The sequence below is a fragment of the Schistocerca americana genome, chromosome 4 (assembly GCF_021461395.2).
Source record: "Schistocerca americana isolate TAMUIC-IGC-003095 chromosome 4, iqSchAmer2.1, whole genome shotgun sequence".
NCBI lineage: Eukaryota > Metazoa > Arthropoda > Insecta > Orthoptera > Acrididae > Schistocerca > Schistocerca americana.
In genome coordinates, this window is record NC_060122.1 from 133,445,033 (window position 1) to 133,456,749 (window position 11,717).

Below are 11,717 nucleotides of genomic sequence, written 5' to 3' on the forward strand. Positions count from 1 at the left end.
TCAGTTGCTTATCTTCGTGCTTCTCAAACGCCACCTTGGCCAGCAAAGTCGCCGGATCTCTCCGCACTTCAGGAGCACTATGGGCAGGACCGTCCAACCAGTGCTGCCTTTTGACGACCTAACACACAACTGGACAGTGTGTGGCACGGGCTCAAGGGGTCATCCAGCAACTGTGCCAATCAATGCCGAGCCAAATAACTGCTCGAATAGGGGCTAGACGTGGACCGAAGCGTTACTGACTTACTCAGTTTGTGAGGCTCTTCCTCTTGAATAAATTAACCAATTTTTCTTAAACTGTAATTTGTTTGAACATGTACATTACATCGGTCCCGTCGCATATTGAATAAATCAAAAACTCTGAAAGACATTATACCAAAATCGTCATAAAGCTGTAAATGTATAAGATACATTTATTTATAATTGTTGGATGTGAGGTCCGCCAGTTACGCAAAACACCGTTTTTTCTCAGTACCCAAACATGTTTCGGCACCACTGTGCCATCATCAGTGGGTTAATGGTTTAATGGCTCTGAGCACTATGGGACTCAACTGCTGTGGTCATAAGTCCCCTAGAACTTAGAACTACTTAAACCTAACTAACCTAAGGACATCACACACATCCATGCCCGAGGCAGGATTCGAACCTGCGACCGTAGCGGTCGTGCGGTTCCAGACAGTAGCGCCTTTAACCGCTCGGCCACTCCGGCCGGCATCATCAGTGGGTTTTCGTTTTTATTTATTCTGTAATGTGAACATTTTTGTTAAATGATTATAAAATTATGTGCATTTCTAGTTCAAACAATAGATCGTTTCTTTTTGTAAATACCTTTACATTTGGTGTGCGTGAATTTTCTGGATCACTTGTGTGTTGATTACTACAGGTAGCTTGTCATCTGCAACCGAACGATGTTGATGAGAAAGTTTTTTGCTGGGAGTTAACCTATCTTCTAGAATTTAAAAAAGAATATAGACGCGAAAACATCGCGACAAACTAAATTACATTCTAGAAGATAAGTTAACTCCCAGCAAAAAACTTTCTCATCAACATCGTTTGGTTGCAGATGACAAGCTACCTGTAGTAATCAACACACAAGTGATCGAGAAAATTTATGCGCACCAAATGTAAAGGTATTTACAAAAAGAAACGATCTATTGTTTGAACTAAAGATACACATAATTTTCTAGTAATTTAACAAAAATGTTCATATTACAGAATAAATAAAAACGGAAACCCACTGAGGATGGGTACTGGGAAAAAACGATGTTTTGCATAACTGGCGGATCTCACATCCAACAATTTTAACTGCAAACATGGCCAACACAAAGAGCTGCAAATCAAAATGATGAATACATTTATTTAATTTTATCCCATTACTGCACTAAATACGTGCAGACGACAGATTTTATGTAAGGCTCTTGTCATTTTTATATTTTTAATAATCAATACGTCGCTTTCTGGTCCTAAGAAATTCATCAGTGGTGTGGGATTGGCCGCCAATAAATCCTTTAGTCGCCGGTACATCGTACTTTATTAATACCTAAACTTTTTATGGCTGTTGAAACTGTGCGTTACTTTATAATGGACATCCTTCTGAAACCAAGTAAGTAATTTTAAATGCTAATGTAGAATTTTCTTGATTCTAATATTGATTCCATGAACAGGGCTGTTCACTTGAAAGTGTGATATATTATTTACGACTAATTTCGTTAAGGAATAAATATATGGCGAAACAATGGCTGATACCGCCAGTTATTTGAGCACGTCTGTGCAGGAACTTGGGTTGCTCTTGTGTTTCTCCAGCTTGTCAACTGCCTCAGCCTGCCAGCTATTTATGTTCGTGCAGCTTGATTTTGCACACACGGTATAACAAATACAAAGACGCGTTTTTAAAGTAAAAGCATAAACAGATGTTTCAATACAGCTGCTTAGGCTTCCGAGGCCAGTGTCAGTTGACGTAAGGGTTTTATGAGTATCGCACCGCGTTATAATACAAAACTCTGTGCTGGAGAATCTGTGGCCGAAACGCTGGCTTTTCCAGCGTAGTTATTTTGTATTATGACGCGGTACGATAGATGTTTAGATGCTCCACGATAACGAGAACATAACTTGTAGATCCTCTCCCACTATTTCGGGCACCCGCCTTAATCTGCCGACGACACGTCTTAACGCTCCTAGTGGCAGTTACGAATGAGAACTGGACCAAATAAATGAGTGTTGGATCAATGTTTCGGTGTTACGCGCAGAGGGCGCTCCGTCTCCTGACACTAACAAGTAATTACAGAAGCAGAGAAGAGCGTGTCAGTTAAGTTTTGGGTAGAATTCTGGCTATAGGCTACACAACCTCTGCTGCATATTGTAGAATGTATCCAGTGTCCAGACAGCTTGTCTCAGTGACTTACAATACTGCCGTAGACGACCAGAAGTCCCTTTCCATTAGCCTCGGATGTCTGCTTCTTTCTGATGTTATCACACCGGTTTCTCCAAGGACTGTCAAGACAGCATTCTTCTAGCCGCAAGTAGTTTCCCGGACATTTGAGCAGGAGATGTGGCGTGAATTTCTGGAAAACATAGCGCCGTACCTGTTGCCATTACGTCTAACCTGTCACGCTAAGACACGCGTACGCTGTGTGTGTGTGCGCGCGCGCGCGCGCGCGCGCGTGCGCGCTTGTGTGTGTGTGTGTGTGTGTGTGTGTGTGTAGATCTTTCTTTAAGCAGTGAGAAAAAGGAAACAAGGTGGCTACCTACTTCTTTCTTTAAAACGAGTAAGCTGTCGATGGAAATTGACACGCATCTGACATCTGCTTATATATCTACACTTCGCAATCCACCTCACGGTGACATGTTCGTCAAAAGGGTAATATATAAAACAGTTCTCGTAAAGGAGAGAAGGTTAAGAGTTTAACGTTTCGTTAACAGCGAGGTCACTTGAATCAGACCACTATGTCAGCCTCAGGTACAAAAGGAAGGAGGAAGTCATTAGCCGTGGTTTCATCAAAAAAAAAAAAAATAAAAATAAATAAAATAAAAAAAAAAAAATATATATATATACAACTGTACTTCAAACGGAGATAGCCTCATTTCTGAGTTATCATTTAGTGTGTGTGTGTGTGTGTGTGTGTGTGTGTGTGTGTGTGTGTGTGTTTATACAGCTGAGAATTTAGCTGAAGCAGTGGTGTCGCTAAACATTACCAGATGAACAGGGCGTAATGAGGGAAACTGCTGTCTGTCTCTACTGCAACATATTATTTCAGATCGATAGTGAGTGGAGCCGGCTGCTGTGGCCGAACGGTTCTAGGCGCTTCAGTCCGGAACCGCGCTGCTGCTTTGGTCGCAGGTTCGATCCCTGCCTCGGCCATGGATGTGTGTCATGTCCTTAGGTTAGTTGGGTTTAAGTAGTTCTACGTTCTAGGGGACTGATGACCTCAGATGTCCCATAGTGCTTAGAGCCATTTGAACCATTCGATAGTGAGTGGACCAGTAGGCCCCAGCTACGATAGGGAATACATTTAAATAAAATATCAAAATCGTCAATATTACACTGATATGTTTTATTTTCCATCGTTTGGTCTGGAGGTACTGATACGAAAAGTGGGCTCACGGCATCGTCCAGCGATAGAGGCTCAGCCGGCCTGGCCATTTCTTTAAGGCCAGTGATAGGATGAAACTGTAGCGGCGGCTGTGCTGTGGCGCGCAGGTGCGCGTCGTGCGGCGTTCCGGTCGGGTGGTCGCGGGTTCGAGGCGGCCGCGACCGGCCGCGGAATGCACCTCACTCAAGGGCGCTCTCAGCCTCGTTTCGCGGCCTCTTACTTACCCTGCAATTTTCCTAATTCATTCCGCCGCCCGTCGACGTGCCTCTTTAATCGAGACCACACCCAAATCCCTCCCGGAACTTCACGAAATATGGCCGTCGCACGCTCGAGTGAAGCGCGGGAAACTTACAAATTTTAAAAGCGGACAAAAGTACTGCTCGTCGGGCAGAAGTTTTTTTACGGCTAAATCTGTGAACAGCCGTTTTTACTCGTCCTGCAGGTACAGGAACGGTCCTACTTTTGCCTGCTTGGAACTTTGCGCGCTAAAGTAGGATTTTCCCATTTGTGTTGTGTTTCCATGCAGCACAGTTCATTTTACACTGTATGCAACCTCCTTGCACCATTATAAAAATTTCTGAGGTAATATACTGCGATAAATGTATTGGGACTCCCCAATGAAGTGAATCAACGCCTGCTTGCAGCTAGGGTGTCCATTTAATTATCATTTCATTTCTAGCAAAGCTGCATGGTCATCCACGGTAACTGTTCTTTCAGGAACGGATACTACCGTCATATATAGTTAAAAATATGGGTTCCCGGCCTTTGACCTTCTTGTGCGAACGCACACGCTATGCCCGAACTCGTACAGGACTTGGTAGATTAATCTGCCACGAGTAATGAGTATGATGGGCAAACATCTATTAGGCGCACTACGAATGTAGTGTTGTGGACATGTTGGGAATGTGGATCTCACGGGGAGCGTGCAAGGGATAAGTCCCTGCAGACGCACTATCCTCTGTGCCCGCGGTGGCTCAGATGGATAGAGCGTCTGCCATGTAAGCAGGAGATCCCGGGTTCGAGTCCCGGTCGGGGCACACATTTTCAGCATGTCCCCAGTGAAGTGAATCAACGCCTGCTTGCAGCTAGGGTGTCCATTTAATTATCATTTCATTTAAAGAATCGGAGTGGAAGGCTTGGCTGTAAGTGCTATTAGGAAAATGAGCCAACCGCCTCTGAAGTGTTTACTACTTGTTACATAATCGGAATTGTCATTCACAGAAGATGTTGGTGAAGAAAGATGCTTTTGTCCTCACGAAAATAAAGTGTTGTCTTAGGATATGAGCATTCTGCGCACGACAAATGAGCAGGCGCGACGCCGTGTGGAAACGGGCGAGCTGCCGCCGCCATCCGCCACGGCCGGCAGCTGGCGTTATGACTGCGACGGCATTCCTGCGGCATTCCCGCCGCGCTCGGCACAAAACGCAGCCGCAGCCGCCTTTCTCTTACTCTGCTCGCACAATGGAGGCGCCGGCGCGGCCGTGCCCTTCGTCTCTAGGTGCTCCTGTTGCCAGTTTCACGAAAATCAACGTCCACACATTTCATCACCATATTGGTGGTAGACGCAACTTTTCCAGCATTATTATCATTAGCATTTGGACACTGTAATGCGCAGGATTATTCTGTGCATACATCTGGTGTTACGCATTTGATTTCGTGAATTACGGATGCTCATTTCCATAAAATTCTTTTGGGTGTACGGCCGCATTATACTGGCTGCCTCCCTCAGAGTGACTACATGTATTTTTCTCTCCCTTTATTATTAATTGCCCATATCGGCGGAAGCTGATTTGCCGGCGGTACAAGGTGCTGTTCTTCAATCAAAAGCTTCAATAAATAAGGACAAAACAAAAATTTTAATAGGTAAAAAGTTTTGCAACTCTGTTAAAAGTATATAAACTTTGCAATTTTAATTGTGTTTACATAAAACTGTTGATTTTTTTTGTTTTAAGTTAAAATCAGAAGAGTAAAATGTGAAGATAAAAACAAAAATATTTATTTAAAACATGTTTCAGGAACGCTGCACTTTCACTAAAAAGATGATGGCCCTGAACTGGGAAAAACGGTTTTAGGGAGGGCAAACGTTAAGGTGTGGATATAAAGATTGGGGTCCGATGGGGGGGTATCTATATAGAGATGAAGGCAGGTGTTAGTTTGGTGTGTGGACGTGGTAGTAGCACCAAGAGCGGATGAGATGAAAAAAAAGAAAATGGCTCTGAGCACTATGGGACTTAACTTCTGAGGTCATCAGTCACCTAGAACTTAGAAATACTTAACACACTGGACTCGCATTCGGGAGGACGACGGTTCAATCCCGCGTCCGGCCATCCTGATCTAGGTTTTTCGTGATTTCCCTAAATCGCTCCAGGCAAATGCCGGGATGGCATGAAAGGGCACGGCCGACATCCTTCCCTAATCGGATGACCTCGCTGTCTGGTCTCCTTCCTCATACAACCCAACCCAACTACTTAAACATAACTAACCTAAGGACATCACATACACATCCACGCCCGAGGCAGGATTCGAACCTGCGACCGTAGCGGTAGAGCGGTTCCAGACTGTAGCGCCTAGAACCGCTCGGCCATTCGTGCGGCGCGGTTGAGATGAGGAAAGATGGATAGAGAAGCGGAGTAGGACAGGTGGAAAGAAAGAGTTGATAGGATGGATAAATATCGGGGCAGACTTCATTCTGTGGTACAGATCTACCTATGCAAATACAGTACATCAGGCGCTAAAAGACAGTTGTCTTATTACAGGTTGATTCAACCGATCCTCCAGGGTACGATTCCATCATCTTACCCAGCGCACTCTATATCTCACCCGGTCGTGGAAATAGGGGGTGATGACGGCGTGGTATGCAGCGCGCATGTACCACCTCTGTGCTCTCCGCGGGTGGAAGTTTCCCAGGGAGTAGGCGCTACATGCTCGTGGCCCTCCCTGTTCTCAGCCCAAAAAATGGTTCAAATGGCTCTGAGCACTATGCGACTTAATTTCTGAGGTCATCAGTCGCCTAGAACTTAGGACGTCGCACACATCCGTGCCCGAGGCAGGATTCGAACCTGCGACCGTAGCGGTCGTTCGGTTCCAGACTGTAGCGCCTAGAACCGCACGGCCGCTCCGGCCGGCTCAGCCTAACACACATCACACGGTGTGCCGCTACACTAAAGCACCATACTTTAGCGCTTTAAAACTTTAAGTACTATGAAAGAACGTTTCTACTGTTATAAAGTAGAAAGCTGTAAATATCCATCCTTTCGCACTCTTAATGCAGTACTTACGAAAATCGAGTAGATTCTGATATTTCCTACAGTAGTTCTCTAGTCTTACTTGAGTAAACATGTTTAAACATAGGCAGGATCCTAGCTTAACATGTATATTGCCAGACAGTCGCCTCAGACATTAACTTCTTGTTTCTAAGCGATTAAAATTACTCCCAAGCTGTTGGAAACAGTCTTACGCATAATTTTTCAGACATATCACAGACCGCTGTTTCTGCACAAGTAACGGACAATAAAGCGCTACGAATTGGATGTTTCACAGAAGGTGATGAAACGTACACGAGAAAAGTAAGAAGAATAACACAGAGTTTCCATTCTAATATTTCACTCTAAGAAAATGATCCCTGAACATCTCATATCAGTTTATCCCTCTGTTCTTACCCGAACGCCATCTAATGACTGCGTTGTAGCAGGGATCTTCATACATTTTCTTCCATATTTCGACGAGACAAACCGCTAGAAACACGTTAGCGCTTGCCGCCCGCAGCGGCCGCGCAGTCAGAGGCGCCATGTCACGGATTGCACGGCCCCTCCCGCCGGAGGTTCGAGTCCTCCCTCGGGCATGAGTGTGTGTGTTGTTCCTAGCATAAGTTAGTTTAAGCAGTGTGCAAGTATAGGGGCCGATGGCCACGGCAGTTTGGCCCCTTAGGAATTCACACACATTTGAACATATTAGCGCCTTTCGAAGGATGCCTTATATTTTCCGGAATGCAGCACCGTTCTTTATTCCGTCTCAGGAAGGATTAATGGTCCTTGCTCGAGAGAAGAATTACGGTGGGAGGTCGTTGTCGAAGCCTCCACACTGTGATTACTGCACAAGTAAAGAATCTCTTTTGTTTCCTCTGTTTTCCATCACGTACATCGTTTTAATGACTTAATAGCTTCGGCGAAAGGCGCTAAATAACAGCATTTGTTCCATCGTTTCTTTACGGCGACACATTAGTGCGAATTAACACCGTGCGCCTGAGGTACGTATTGATGGCAGGCTAATTCCAGTGTTCTCCGCTCGTGCAGTTTTAACGTCGCTGAGGCCGGGTGAGGCTAACTGAAGAATCGCGACTGCGAGGCCCTCTGTTGACACGAATACTGATTACAGCCTGTGCTTCTCTAATGATTTGCCTTGTTTCAGAAACGACATGTTTCCCCTGCACTGTTACTCTATTTATTTCCTAATCACGATTTCGGCATGAATGTCATTCTCCAGTGATAATTCAGTATAAAGTGCATCAGTATACAGCATATCGTTAAGGAGACATCGTTCTCGTGTACAGCCATATTTGCAAAGTTTATTTCACGTTCATGAGATGCAGTGCAAATGCTGCAAGATTAGGGATACAAGTAAACAGAAGAAAATCATTTTGCTTGTCTGGTGGAGGCTACGCCTAAGGCTCAGCACAAAACTAAAGCTATTAGGTTCCGTTTTGCGGTTTACAAAAACACTAAAGTTTACCGCAGACCACGCATGACATTTTTGGTTTACATCGCTTGCCATATTGGTCTAGACATTCGCTCAGTATTTTTCTGTGTTGGATTGGGAAACAGAAATAGCCACTGTGCCTCGGATGCACGTTTAGGAACCCGCTGCACTGTACCATTAACTTCAAAAGCACATACACGTCAAAGGGCAGCAGTAGCGGGGTGAATCGTAGATACTCAGATAGGGTACTGTAACAAGAAATATGGCATTTATTTGAGCTCCGCCATCTATGCCTTTTAGATCTCTAAAATACTCGTATTTTGGGATTCCGTTCTTAGAGAGAAATGTTGGTATAGAAATTCTGTGTTATCCCTTTTACTTTTCTCGTGTACGTTTCATCACCTTCTGTGAAACATCCACTTCTTAGCGCTTTATTGCCCGTTACTTGTAGAGATACAGCAGTCTGTGATATGTCCGAAAAATTATGCGTAAGACTGTTTCCACAACTTGGGAGTAATTTTAATCGCTGAGAAAGAAGAAGTTAATGTCTGAGGCTACCGTATGGCAATATACATGTTAAGCTAGGAAACTGCCTATGTTGAAACATGTCTACTGAAGTAAGACTAGAGAACTACTGTAGCAAATATCAGAATCTACTCGATTTTCGTAAGTACTGTATTAAGAGTGCGAAAGGATGAATGTTTACAGCTTTCTACTTTATAACAATGTGGGAAATAGAAGATTATGTTGGCTGTGCTGGGTTTTTAATAAGGCTCTTCTCGAATGTTAGTCCAATGTCTTTGCAACTATCGCTCCTCTCTAAATGAGATCGTCAATTTTCAATAATGAGGTGTTATCAATGTGGCTGTTTTAAACTTACGAACACTGAAAGCAAGTTGCCAATCTTTGCACCATTTTAGATCCTATCTAGATATCACTGAATGTTAGCGCAGGTTTCCCCACATAGCGAATTCACTGTACATTAACAGTATCGTCTGCAAAAAAATCGGAAGTTACATTTAATATCGTCTGCCCCACCATTCATATAGAACATGAAAGACAAAAGGTCCCATCATACTTCCCGACTGGAACCTATTTCAACGCCTGTCGACGATTCTCCACGCCGGCCGCGGTGGTCTCGCGGTTCTAGACGCGCAGTCCGGAACCGCGCGACTGCTACGGTCGCAGGTTCGAATCCTGCCTCGGGCATGGATGTGTGTGATGTCCTTAGGTTAGTTAGGTTTAAGTAGTTCTAAGTTCTAGGGGACTGATGACCACAGCTGTTAAGTCCCATAGTGCTCAGAGCCATTTGAACCATTTCGATTCTCCACGCTAGAAAACAGGCTGACCCATCCCCGTAATAAGTAATTCAACCTTAACTACGGCAATGTTTCGGATCAGCGAATACAGCGCCTAATCGACGTTACTTTGATATCTTTAAGAGTACGGAACATGCGGAGCGGCGCGTTCTATGTAGTGGCTATCGACTTCACTACGTGCTCCAGGAAATATATATAGGATTCAGAGAGAAAACTATCTGCCGCCGCCGGTTTAAACATCAATTTCTTGTCACGGCCTGTCTGTTTAGCGAATCCACAAAATGTCCTACCAGTATTGCTAGATCTAACGTCGTGAAAAGTCATAGTTTGACGTGAGGAGTTACTGACGCATGGCGTGGAAAACGCAAGTGGTGGAGTCTTTCCGAACATGCCGGGCAATATCAACTGCGTTAGATATTCTGAACGCAGACTAATGAAATGGAATAACGCCATGCAAGTCACTTCTCGTTTCAATACGAAGAGAGCATCATGATCGCTAGATACTGGAAGATTTGTGTGTCATCATAGATACATTTATAGAGAAACAATACCCGTACGACAACGAAAGCACAAACTACCGTAATAAACACTGCGCTCGGAGTGTCTACCCGGTTCTTTAGCGGAGTGAAGATGTAGTTTGCGCAAGTTACCAGTAGCGGCCATTCGATAAGCTTCTTTTCAAACTGACTTATCTCCATCTCAGCACAACATTCAGTTTGTAGTTCCAAAACATTGTCTACCTCCTTTTCCATCACGCTACTTCTTTTTCTTCTTTTCGGTGTGGCGTTTACACTGCTGAAAACGGTATCGGAAAATCAGCGTTGTTTCCAGAGTGACAGATCTCCTTTCTGTGTTTATTTCGAAGCTGTCTTCCTTCGGCGCAGCCAGTAGAACCACTTGAAAATGATGCGGGTGAACTCGAAGACGGTCTCTTACAAAGAACGTTATTCTGGTTAGCTTGAAATACGTAAGTCCAAAAGTTTAAAATGAGGCAAAATAAATAAGCCCGCATTCTCGCTTCCCACGCCCGGGTTCCCGGGTTCGATTCCCGGCGGGGTCAGGGATTTTCTCTGCCTCGTGATGGCTGGGTGTTGTATGCTGTCCTTAGGTTAGTTAGGTTTAAGTAGTTCTAAGTTCTAGGGGACTGATGACCATAGATGTTAAGTCCCATAGTGCTCAGAGCCATTTGAACCATTTTTAAATAAATAAATCTGTGTGAAATCTTATGGGACTTAACTGCTAAGGTCATCAGTCCCTAAGCTTACACACTAGTTAACCTAAATTATCCTAAGGACAAACACACACACACCCATGCCCGAGGGAGGACTCGAACCTCCGACGGGACCAGCCGCACACTCCATGACTGCAGCGCCTCAGACCGCTCGGCTAATCCCGCGCGGCAAACGAGGCAAAAACTTGTCATCTCTTGCAGCTAATGTGGAGCTACTCTGCAGAAGCCTGAAGCACGAAAGGTTTAATGATCTGAACCAGCTTTCAAACAAATATTGGACGTAATCCTAAGCCATTTTATAACAATGTGCTTTCTTTTCAGTTTTGACATGTCAAGTTGGTTTATTTGTCACCACATATATAATGATTTATTAACTCCTGTACGAAGTTAGACACTTCTCTTTGATATTTTAAGCCTAATATGTTTTCCCTAAATCTGCTGTTTACATAATGCTCCAGAAGTTGTAAATGGTATTTGACTCTTACGTTCAACATATAAAAATTATTCCTGAGGGTATTTGCAACTACAAGGACGAAAATACCCTCAGCAATTGTAAATCAACTACCGATTATATGAACAGACAAATGAAGAAGATAAAAATTATAGTTATTTTTAGTAATAATACACAGAAAAATTCAGAGGTTTTACTGCAAAGAGATTTAATTCCAAAACCCATAGTCTGATCAGGATTTTTCTTTCCATTATATCCGTATTTAGTACATAAAAGAGGAGCCATGGGCAAAAAATTAGCCTCAAGACAGAACATTCGAAGATTTTTTAAATTTGTGTTCTCTGAAAATGTTCACTTCTTGGAAGAAAGTTATTCTGGAAACATGCTCTCTAACTGCCTCTGGAGTATGCTGGGATCGCACGTGATCTCGTCCC

The 11,717-nt window shown here is 43.9% G+C and overlaps 1 non-coding gene across 1 annotated transcript; it reads left to right on the top strand.

Moving 5' to 3' along the window:
• Nucleotides 1-4,549: 4,549 nt before the first annotated feature.
• On the top strand, nucleotides 4,550-4,624 carry Trnat-ugu. Its single transcript has one exon. It is a non-coding gene; the product is annotated as a tRNA-Thr (tRNA).
• The last annotated feature ends 7,093 nt before the right edge of the window (nucleotides 4,625-11,717 follow it).